This window comes from Bufo bufo, chromosome 6, assembly GCF_905171765.1.
Source record: "Bufo bufo chromosome 6, aBufBuf1.1, whole genome shotgun sequence".
NCBI classification, from domain to species: domain Eukaryota; kingdom Metazoa; phylum Chordata; class Amphibia; order Anura; family Bufonidae; genus Bufo; species Bufo bufo.
The window spans coordinates 373,106,544-373,119,035 of NC_053394.1; the positions used below are offsets into that span (position 1 = coordinate 373,106,544).

Consider the following 12,492-nt stretch of genomic DNA (forward strand, 5'->3'; position numbering starts at 1 on the left):
GGTGATTGGTGGGGGTCCTAGCACACATCAGACACTTACCACCTGTCCTGTAGATTGGTGATAAGTTTAAATATTGGGATAACCCCTTTGAAAGAGACGTCCATCACCTCTTCTCCCATCCATTCTGGTATTTCGTGTGGATGTTAGGAGCAACTATCTTGCATCTGAATCTTTGTACGTTATCACCTAGTTTGGCCTGGTTGATTTAGGGTGGAGTTTTTGATTGTTTAGCCTTTATTTGTCCAGTCCTTATGTCATTTTTATTGCTGGGAATAGTGTACGCTATATGTATTTCTTTCCAGATTTTTTGCATCTTGTTGTAGTCTAATGCGTTATCTGTTTATTCCGGGATCTGTAGTCCTATGAGCTTTGACTGTTGCTGAGCTGTTGACTTGTCTTGGCTATGCTCCTTGGTGGTATTCAGAGCATGGTCAGTTCAGAATGGCTTCATTTCTGTTCACGGTCATTCGTCCACAATCAAGCTGTATACCACTGCCGGGCTACAATCTCCTTCATCTGTGGATATCGTTGTTCAGTTCTTGCCATCTATCGATGAGTTTATTTCAGTACTTTGTTGTCTTCCAGTGTTGATACTAGCTTCATATATGTTATGTTCAATTCAGCTCTACTAGACGTCTAGGGGTATCTAGTATCACGCAACACTGTCAGTACATGGAAAGGTGACTGCTATGGGTTAAGTCCAATTCTTCATTGTTACAGTGGGGATGTGTTGGGACAGCTGACAATGTTCAGTAAGTATCATGCAATACCTGCTTCACGTTGAACTGGCTTCTTGGCAATGTCTGATCGGGCAGTTAGCAGTGCCTCTTTCTATCTGATGTCAGATTGGGTAGGAGAAAGGGGCTGGAAAACCACTTTAAATTCTACCTGTGAACCTGGTCATAAAACAGTTAAAAGTGTTTTTGTGGGAAAACATTACTGCTTCGACAACATAAACCATCAATCTGCTCATTGTCCATAATGAGGCTCCCACCATAGTCATTAATTCAGTGTTTTCCTGCAGAACTACACAATGTCTTCTCCTCGTAAGAAGCTGTCAGGTCCCTTAATACAAATTTAAGAATGAATGAGAAGTAATTATAACAAATACGCAAAGCTATTCATACAGCTGAGATATCCTCATCCCCTCCTTGGTTCCGTGTGCTTGTATGGGGACAACAAAAATGCTAATATAACTGTTTAGATAATGCACAACAATTGGGGCCCCCATTATCAATCTCCACTACTGAAAGAAGGATATGAAGCCAAGGACTCATATTATCCACACTGCTCCAAATGTTTTTCTTTGATTTCCTAAATCTCAAAAAATCTCAGAACATCTGGTGTTTTTGTTCTCTCCACAAAGTGCTCTGCATCTTTTGGAGATGAAGCGGTTCTAGCTCAATATATATTTATGACCTTCTGTATACACACACTTTCTATCTGCATTTATCATCCATCTATTTACGGATGTCACCCTATGAAAAAACCTGACTTTTAGAGCAATTTTGGAAAATGAAACAGACCAATCATTTATATGCTATGCTATTTTTATTTGTGTGCTTTAGTGCCTTCGCAGCAGAAATTAAGGTCATCTCCTGTACCTTTTCTCGAAATCTGAAACAGAAATCCACATAACTGTTGCTGGTAGCGGGTTGTATTTTCAACATTTCCATCATCATTCGCAGTGGATTCCTCTGGTTTGAAGGGTCAACTATTATTCTCCCTGTAACATGGTCACATATAAAATGAAAAAAATCAGGTAAATGATGCAAATAAAATTCAAAAGGCCCAAGAACATAGAAAGTAAAAAAGTTGCAACTCAAAAATTTCATAGAAAGTCTAAGAGTCGTCATTCTAAATTTTCATGGAGACGTTTCTCACCTTATACGAGTATATACATTCAATTCACATCAATATTTTTGAAGCTGTTTCTGCAGACCCAGAATTGGTTTTCAGCAGAATGTGACCTGGGAAAAATTAAAAGTGGGTCTTGAAATTTTAAAATGGTGGGTCAGCCCAAATTGAGCTGGTGTAAGGTATAGAAAAAAGTCTAATTTCTAGGTAGATGCACCAAATCTATCACATAGAATGCACCTCTGTGATAAATTTGGAACATCATACCTCCTCCTTTAAAGAGAATCTGTCATCATGATCATCCCTATTAAACCAGGCATACTGTCTGTTAGGGTTGATCATGCTGAGATAAATGATCCCCCTGTATTTGAAAATAGTGGCCAAGTTGTAGAGTAATATACTGTTTATGCTAGTGTAGTGTTTAGAGCACTGAGGGGTGGGCCTAGTGGCCCTTGGATCACCGCTTCACCACTGCATTGCCATTTAGGCAATCCCTCCTCCCCTTCAGTGACAGGTTCAGGCATCCTCATTGTCTTCCTGCCTAGCCCTGTAATCCTGTGCATGAGCCAGTGAATATTGAACTGGTGCATGCACAGTCTGGATTCAGTGCATGCACTGAACATTAACCGACGCATTCGGGTGATCACTGTGCCAGGAATGAAGACATTCAGGGATGCCTGGCCCAGTCACTTAAGGGGAGGGGGCTGTGGCTAAAAGGGGAAGACAGTGGTGAAGTAATGCTCCGAGAGGCTAGGCTCACCCTTTGGTGCTCCAAATTCTTCACTAGCGTATATTTCTCCATGACATGGACACCAATTTCAAATGCAGAGGGATTGTTTCCCTCAGCATGATCAGCCCTAGCTGGCAGTATGCCTGGAGCATTGACAATAAGTATCCATACTATGGAGTACTTCCAGTAAGTCTCTATACAGGACTTGTCTCTTTAAAGAGATTCAGCACCCTGCCTAAGCTACTTCCAAGGCATTGTAGTGAGCAATCCAGAATTCTACTCAGTCCTGATGAAGGACAAGCACCCTGAAACACATGTCTACTGATAGATAACTGACTTGGTTATATTCCCTTGTCAAATCCCAAGGCTTGTTGGAAAGTCAGATCTTGACATACAGGGAGCCACATCCAATAGGTGGTGTAACGTTACATTTCCCTACTTTGTGAGATTTCCCTACCTCGTAACTTCCGGTCTCACCGGAAATTACGTGAGAAGGCGTGCCGGAGTTGTGCCGATCTGCGCATGCGCAAAACGACTGTTTAGGGGTATCTCACAGTGGAGTTCAGCTGGACACCGGGACACTGCGCATGCGCCGGAGAGCCTCACCAGCCTTAGGGTAGGGAAAAATTACGGCCCAGTGCGCAAGCATGGCTAACTACAGACAGGGCCGTCTTTAATATTGATTGGACTCTGGGCAAAAATTGACTTGGGCCTCCTGGATCCTGCCTTCCCACACCCTAGCATGCAATCACGGCCTCCACCACAACACACACACACAAAAAATCCACACACCTGGTAGAGTACAGTGATATAAATAATTCCAGTTCTGAAGACTCCAGCGGCTCAGGATCAGTGCTCTTCGCAGCTGGGCTCAGGCTGGAAGTTGGCACCACTCTGCAGGAAGGAGACCGGGGCTCGGTTCACCCTAGCATTACAGTGCACCCCAGAGTATGCAGTATAGCACCCTATAGTATACAGCACCCCACACTATGCAGTATAGCACCCCACACTATACAGTATACAACACCTCACAGTATACAGTAGAGCAGTATAGCACCCCACAATATACAGCACCTCACAGTATACAGCACCCCAAACTATACACTATACAGCACCCCACACTATGCAGCACCCCACACTATACAGTACAGCAGTATAGCACTCCACAATATACAGCACCCACAGTATACAGCACCTCACAATATACAGCACCCCAAACTATACAGAATACCGCACCTCACAGTATACAGCACCCCAAACTATACACTATACAGCACCCCACACTATACAGCCTCCCACACTATACAGTACAGCAGTATAGCACTTCACAATATACAGCACCCACAGTATACAGCACCTCACGGTATACAGCACCCCAAACTATACAGAATACCGCACCTCGCAGTATACAGCACCCCAAACTATACACTATACAGCACCCCACACTATACAGCCCCGAACACAATACAGTACAGCAGTATAGCACTCCACAATTTACAGCACCCACAGTATACAGCCCCGAACACAATACAGTACAGCAGTATAGCACTCCACAATTTACAGCACCCACAGTATACAGCACCTCACGGTATACTGCACCCCAAACTATACAGAATACCGCACCTCACAGTATACAGTACCCCACAGTATACAGCACCCCAAAATATACAGCCCCCCACAGTATAAAGCACCCCACAATATACAGTATACAGCACCCCCATAGTATACAGTAGAGCAGTATAGCACCCCACTATACAGTAGTATATTAGCATTACAGCCCCTGTCACCTTTTCCTGATATAATCTTCTCAAAAAAAGCTCCACAATTATGGGAAACTTCTCCTGCAGCAACACTCTTGGTAGACAGGACCTGTGATGACCTCATAGCCATGTGACCAGTGATATTGCTAGGTTACTGGTCACATGTTGATGATGTAATCTAAGGTCCTAGAAAATTACAGCTCTCACAGTACGCTGCCTGGAGTGCCGGCAGGCATGGCATGGCAGCACCCCCCTGTGTAGCTGATAGCCTGATACTTGGGGCAGTTGCCAGCAGGGCTCAAGAGGCATCTGCTTTGGGCCCCCCAGGAGCAACTGGGCCCGGGGCAGCTGCCCCTTTTGCCCCTTGTTAAAGACGGCCCTGACTATAGAACATCCATCCGATCTCCGCGCTTGCGCAGTGTGGGGGTAGGGAGATTTGATGGCTATTTTTTCTGTTAAATAAATAAAAATATTTTTTTATTTAACAGAAAAAATGGCCATCAGATCTCCCTACCCCCACACTGCGCAAGCGTGAAGATCGGATGGATGTTCTGTAGTTAGCCGTGCTTGCCCACTGGGCCGTAATCTTTCCCTACCCTAAGGCTGGTGAGGCTCTCCGGCGCATGCGCAGTGTCCCGGTGTCCAGCTGAACTCCGCTGTGAGATTTCCCTAAACCGTCATTTTGCGCATGCACAGATCGGCGACCGGAAGTTACGAGGTAGGGAAATCTCACGAAGTAGGGTAATGTAACGTTACAGTGGCATTGGTGAGATGGTTTCTTGGGATATACCTCTTTGCATATTCATTTTCCATGGAGTATTGCCATTAAGTCTCCATACCATGGAGTACTTCCAGTAAGTCTCCATACAAGACTTGTCTCTGTAAGTAGATTCAGCACCCTGCCTAAGCTGCTTCCAAGGTATCGCACTGAGCCAGCCAAAATCCTACTCTGTACTAATGAGGGGCAGACACTCCAAAACAGCTGTTTACGGATGGATATCTGGCCTGGCTATATTCCCTAGTCAAATCCCAAGGCTTGCTGGAAAGTTGCATCTTGACTCATAGGGGGCCACTTACAACAGATGGCGCTAGAGAGATTCTCTTTCTTGGGAGATAACTCTTTGCATATTTGTTTTCCATGGAACTTTGTCAGTAAATCTCCATATAGGACTGGTCTCTTTCAGGAAATTCAGTATCCTGTCTAAGCCTTAATTGTTAATGGTAAAGACAGCACATGTGGTTCCAATACATGATGTTCTCTATGCTATAGTGCTAGACATAGCTTCACTATGGTGAGGTCATGTGCCAGCGGCAACTTTGTCCAGTTTCATAGTTATCTGTTTCAGTTAAAGAGAATGTCAGACATGAATGATTGAGAAAGCTGGTGAGTACACTTGTCTCCCAGGCTCGGTCTTCTTATGTACGGAGTAAACAGATGGATCATCATTCTGTATTATTTATACTGCTGGGAAATAGGGCCAGGAGCTGGATCTGTACGATACACATGAAAATCATTGTTGAGACAGAAGGACAAAAGAAAATAGACTGTATTTTCTTCCAGTGGTGATGAACTTCATTTCAGGTTACTTAATAAATACAGTACATTTTTCCATCAAAGGAAAGTCAACATGTACACTTGTGGGCCACGCACAGTATAAAATGAGGAACAAAAGGTGAAGGAAGAAAGAGAAAGGATAAATGTCTTTTTTTTTGCTAGTTTATTAGAGCTAGGCTTGTATACCTGAGTTAGTCTGTCAATGATTGTCAAAAGATCTGTAATTACCTTATAATAACCGCTTTCATTACTGCCCGCTGCTCCCTTAAAAGACCATTACTAGGGCTTGTCTGTCTCCCAAATTAATGTAAACAGAATAAAGAGGGATGGTCCTTCACACTGCATGCCTGCATTAGGCTTCAGAGTGAGGAGGCGTGTCTCTCAGTAATCCAATCTGATTGGCTGACAGGGGGCTGCTGGCTACGGCAAGTGTGTATGGGAAGTGAGGGAAAGTAGTTTTGTTCTCAGAAAACTGGCAGAGGAGCCATGTTGAGAAGGTCCTCATATTGTAAATGTTTAAACAGCCTTAAGAAAGGGAAAAACTCAAGGAAAACAGTGGTGTGTGAAGAAACTAAAGATTGCTTTATGCATAATGCAGCTACAGCAGTAAAATATGCTAAAATTGATTTTTTTATGAAAACATGACAGCTACCCTTTAATGATGGATACTGTATGTCATGCCGGAAACTTTCCAAGAAAATATGTTTTATTTCAGAAAATCTGTAAGATTTGTTTTGGAAAGAATAAGGGTCCTTCATATGAATTAGACTATTGCAGGCAAAACCTGTTCACCGGCTGACAGTCTAACGTGTATGGGGAGCTCCCTACTCTTCCATGACAAATGATGTGGGGGAAGAGAAGGATCTGGTGTGTTGAACTACACCCAAGCATGGGATTCAGCCGATTCGCTCCTGTTCTCCAGATCCGGTTCTTAAAATTACAGACGGATCGGAGAACCGTGTTGCTGGCTGAATCCCGATCCGGAGCTTGGCAGCGGCGGCAGCAGGTCAGGGGGAGATGCAGCAGAGCAAGGGAGAGGCGTCTTCCTTTCCTGCTCCTCTGATAGGCTGCAGGCACTAGGCTTGCAGCAAATCAGAGGCTGGCGCAGGTGGAGCAATGACATCATCGCGTACGCCTGAGTCGAGATTTGTACTGCGTGGGACACAGGCCGGAAGAGGCCTGCATCGCTACAAGCATGGAGGTAAGTATTAGTGTGTTTTTTTCTTTTATGTGGCGCGCTATGGGGGCATCAACTGGGGGAATTACTGGCACATGATCGGGGACACTATGGGGGCATTATTGGCACATCATGGGGGACACTATGGGGGCATCTACTGGCACATCATGGGGGACACTATGGGGGCATCTACTGGCACATCATGGGGGACACTATACGAGCATTATTTGCATATCATGGGGGACACTATAAGGGCATCTACTGCAGACATTACTGGCACATCAAGGGGGACACTATGGGGGTATCTACTGGGGGATGGCTGGCACATGGGGGACATTATGGGGCATCTACTGGCACATTCTTGGGGACACTATAGGGGCATCTACTAGGGACATTGCTGGCACATGGGGACACTATGGAGGCATTGCTGGCACATGGGGACACTATGGGGGCATCTATTGGGGGCATTGCTTGCATATAGGGGACACTATGGGGGGCATCTACTTGGGGCATTGCTGGCACATGGGGGACACTATGGGGGCATTACTGGCACATCATGGGAGACACTATGGGGCATCTACTGGGGGCATTACTGGCACATCATGGGGGACACTATGGGGGGTATCTACTGGGGCATGGCTGGCACATGGGGGACATTATGGGGGTATCTACTGGGGCATTGCTGGCACATGGGTAACAGTATGGAGGCATCTACTGGCACATCCTTGGGGACACTATGGGGGGCATCTACTGGGGACATTGCTGGCACATGGGGGACACTATGGGAGCATCTACTGGGGGCATTGCTGGCACATGGGGACACTATGGGGGCATCTACTGGGGGCATTTCTGGCCCATGGGGACACTATGGGGGCATTGCTGGAATATGGGGGATACTATGGGGGGCATCTACTGGGGGCATTGCTGGCACATTGGGGACACTATGGGTAAATCTACTGGGGGAATTACTGGCACATCATGGGGACATTATGGGGGAATCTACTGGGGCCATGGCTGGCACATGGGGGACACTGTGGGGGTATCTACTGGGGAATTGCTGGCACATGGGGGACACTATGGGGGAATCTACTGGCACATCCTTGGGAACACTATGGGGGCATCTACTGGGAGCATTGCTGGCATATGGGGGACACTATCGAAGCATCTACTGGGGGCATTGCTGGCACATGGGGACACTATGGGAGCATCTACTGGGGGAATTGCTGGCATATGGGGGACACTATGGGGGCATCTACTGGGGGCATTGCTGGCACATGGGGGACACTTTGGGAGCATTACTGGCACATCATGGGGGACACTATGGGGGCATCTTATACTGGCACATTATGGGGACACTATGGTGTTGAAGGGGGGAAGAACACTATGGGGGCATATTATATAGGCACAATATGGGGGCACTAAGAAGGGGCATTTATACTGGCACATTCTGGGTAACACTATAGGGGAATCTTATACTGGCACATTATGGGGGCACTATAAGGAAGAGGTGAGGAGTACTATGTGGGCATTTCCTAGGGACATTATATAGGAGTATTTTATACTTGCACACATTATGGGGGCAATATAGGGACATTAGCTCAACTGGGGGCACTGAGGGAAATTTTTTGTACTGGCACACAGAACGTTTGATGATGGAAAAGTAGGAACCTAAGATGTCTTTTGTCCAACTGCAGAGATGAGAGATGGGTGAAAAATCATCATGGCGGTCTGGTCTCAAAGGAGAAGATGAAGAAAGAGAAGTTCTGCATCAGAGGAGAAGTCCCTGGATGTAAGAGGTATGTGGTGCTGTATTCTGTATAGCACAGAATATAATATGTCTGCAAATATGTCTTTAGTGCTAGGTACAAATGTGTATAAAATGTATATGGTGTAGGTAAATCTACTGTAAGTGTAGCCTAGGTGTCATTTATATACTGTATGGTGTATATTGTATATGTGATTATGTGAGTGTAGTGTCTATATATTCTGTTTATGTATGCATACCTCCCAATCATCCCAGATCTGGCATAACTGCTGTGTGGGGAGCACAATGGAGACAAAGCAGGGTTGGGACATGTACAGATAGACATTGGGAGGAGTTAGAGGTGTGGGCCGGCGCTGTAAATAAAACTTTGCATGACACTGATTTTACTTCCTTAGACTTTTTAAAAGTTTTGTGGTATGTGTGTGTAGTGTATATATGGTGTATTTATGTATGTTTACCATGTATATGGTGTATTTATGTGTGTTGCATATACAGTCAGGTCCATAAATATTGGGACATAAATGCAACGAACAAGATGTGCTTTAACTGCAGACTGCCAGCTTTAACCACCTCAGCCCCCAGTGCTTAAACACCCTGAAAGACCAGGCCACTTTTTACACTTCTGACCTACACTACTTTCACCGTTTATTGCTCGGTCATGCAACTTACCACCCAAATGAATTTTACCTCCTTTTCTTCTCACTAATAGAGCTTTCATTTGGTGGTATTTCATTGCTGCTGACATTTTTACTTTTTTTGTTATTAATCGAAATTTAACGATTTTTTTGCAAAAAAATGACATTTTTCACTTTCAGTTGTAAAATTTTGCAAAAAAAATGACATCCATATATAAATTTTGCTCTAAATTTATTGTTCTACATGTCTTTGATAAAAAAAAAATGTTTGGGTAAAAAAAAAATGCTTTGGGTAAAAGTTATAGCGTTTACAAACTATGGTACAAAAATGTGAATTTCCGCTTTTTGAAGCAGCTCTGACTTTCTGAGCACCTGTCATGTTTCCTGAGGTTCTACAATGCCCAGACAGTACAAACACCCCACAAATGACCCCATTTCGGAAAGTACATACCCTAAGGTATTCGCTGATGGGCATAGTGAGTTCATAGAACTTTTTATTTTTTGTCACAAGTTAGCGGAAAATGATGATTTTTTTTTTTTTTTTTTTTTTCTTACAAAGTCTCATATTCCACTAACTTGTGACAAAAAATAAAAACTTCCATGAACTCACTATGCCCATCACGAAATACCTTGGGGTCTCTTCTTTCCAAAATGGGGTCACTTGTGGGGTAGTTATACTGCCCTGGCATTCTAGGGGCCCAAATGTGTGGTAAGGAGTTTGAAATCAAATTCTGTAAAAACTGACCAGTGAAATCCGAAAGGTGCTCTTTGGAATGTGGGCCCCTTTGCCCACCTAGGCTGCAAAAAAGTGTCACACATCTGGTATCTCCGTATTCAGTAGAAGTTGGGGAATGTGTTTTGGGGTGTCATTTTACATATACCCATGCTGGGTGAGATAAATATCTTGGTCAAATGCCAACTTTGTATAAAAAAATGGGAAAAGTTGTCTTTTGCCAAGATATTTCTCTCACCCAGCATGGGTATATGTAAAAAGACACCCCAAAACACATTCCCCAACTTCTCCTGAATACGGAGATACCAGATGTGTGACACTTTTTTGCAGCCTAGGTGGGCAAAGGGGCCCATATTCCAAAGAGCACCTTTCGGATTTCACTCGTCATTTTTTACAGAATTTGATTTCAAACTCCTTACCACACATTTGGGCCCCTAGAATGCCAGGGCAGTATAACTACCCCACAAGTGACCCCATTTTGGAAAGAAGAGACCCCAAGGTATTCGCTGATGGGCATAGTGAGTTCATGGAAGTTTTTATTTTTTGGCACAAGTTAGTGGAATATGAGACTTTGTATGAAAAAAAAAAAAATATAAAAAAAATCATCATTTTCCACTAACTTGTGACAAAAAATAAAAAATTCTAGGAACTCGCCATGCCCCTCACGGAATACCTTGGGGTGTCTTCTTTCCAAAATGGGGTCACTTGTGGGGTAGTTATACTGCCCTGGCATTTTCCAGGGGCCCTAATGTGTGGTAAGTAGGTAAATGACCAGTGAAATCCAAAAGGTGCTCTTTGGAATATGGGCCCCTTTGCCCACCTAGGCTGCAAAAAAGTGCCACACATGTGGTATCTCCGTACTCAGGAGAAGTTGGGGAATGTGTTTTGGGGTGTCTTTTTACATATACCCATGCTGGGTGAGAGAAATATCTTGGCAAAAGACAACTTTTCCCATTTTTTTATACAAAGTTGGCATTTGACCAAGATATTTATCTCACCCAGCATGGGTATATGTAAAATGACACCCCAAAACACATTCCCCACCTTCTCCTGAGTACGGAGATACCAGATGTGTGACACTTTTTTGCAGCCTAGGTGGGCAAAGGGGCCCATATTCCAAAGAGCACCTTTCGGATTTCACTCGTCATTTTTTACAGAATTTGATTTCAAACTCCTTACCACACATTTGGGCCCCTAGAATGCCAGGGCAGTATAACTACCCCACAAGTGACCCCATTTTGGAAAGAATAGACCCCAAGGTATTCGCTGATGGGCATAGTGAGTTCATGGAAGTTTTTATTTTTTGTCACAAGTTAGTGGAATATGAGACTTTGTATGAAAAAAAAATAAAATAAAAAATCATCATTTTCCACTAACTTGTGACAAAAAATAAAATATTCTAGGAACTCGCCATGCCCCTCACGGAATACCTTGGGGTGTCTTCTTTCCAAAATGGGGTCACTTGTGGGGTAGTTATACTGCCCTGGCATTTTCCAGGGGCCCTAATGTGTGGTAAGTAGGTAAATGACCAGTGAAATCCGAAAGGTGCTCTTTGGAATATGGGCCCCTTTGCCCACCTAGGCTGCAAAAAACTGTCACACATCTGGTATCTCCGTACTCGGGAGAAGTTGGGGAATGTGTTTTGGGGTGTCTTTTTACATATACCCATGCTGGGTGAGAGAAATATCTTGGCAAAAGACAACTTTTCCCATTTTTTTATACAAAGTTGGCATTTGACCAAGATATTTATCTCACCCAGCATGGGTATATGTAAAATGACACCCCAAAACACATTCCCCAACTTCTCCTGAGTACAGCGATACCAGATGTGTGACACTTTTTTGCAGCCTAGATGCGCAAAGGGGCCCAAATTCCTTTTAGGAGGGCATTTTTAGACATTTGGATACCAGACTTCTTCTCACGCTTTGGGGCCCCTAGAATGCCAGGGCAGTATAAATACCCCACATGTGACCCCATTTTGGAAAGAAGACACCCCAAGGTATTCAATGAGGGGCATGGCGAGTTCATAGAATTTTTTTTTTTTTGGCACAAGTTAGCGGAAATTGATATTTTTTATTTTTTTCTCACAAAGTCTCCCGTTCCGCTAACTTGGGACAAAAATTTCAATCTTTCATGGACTCAATATGCCCCTCACGGAATACCTGGGGGTGTCTTCTTTCCGAAATGGGGTCACATGTGGGGTATTTATACTGCCCTGGCATTCTAGGGGCCCTAAAGCGTGAGAAGAAGTCTGGAATATAAATGTCTAAAAAATTTTAC

At 44.1% G+C, this 12,492-nt stretch overlaps 1 long non-coding RNA gene across 2 annotated transcripts in view; it reads right to left on the minus strand.

The window, feature by feature from the left end:
* Nucleotides 1-233: 233 nt before the first annotated feature.
* LOC121004770 overlaps nucleotides 234-12,492 on the minus strand; it is a 92,732-nt gene continuing 80,473 nt past the window's right edge. The window contains exons 3-4 of one of the 2 annotated variants that reach the window (XR_005779827.1): nucleotides 1,605-1,726; nucleotides 234-1,065 (exon numbers count right to left, since the gene is read on the minus strand). This is a non-coding gene — a long non-coding RNA (uncharacterized LOC121004770). Of the gene's footprint in view, nucleotides 1,066-1,532; nucleotides 1,727-12,492 lie in introns of those variants that run through there. The other variant, XR_005779826.1, reaches the window with a different exon arrangement.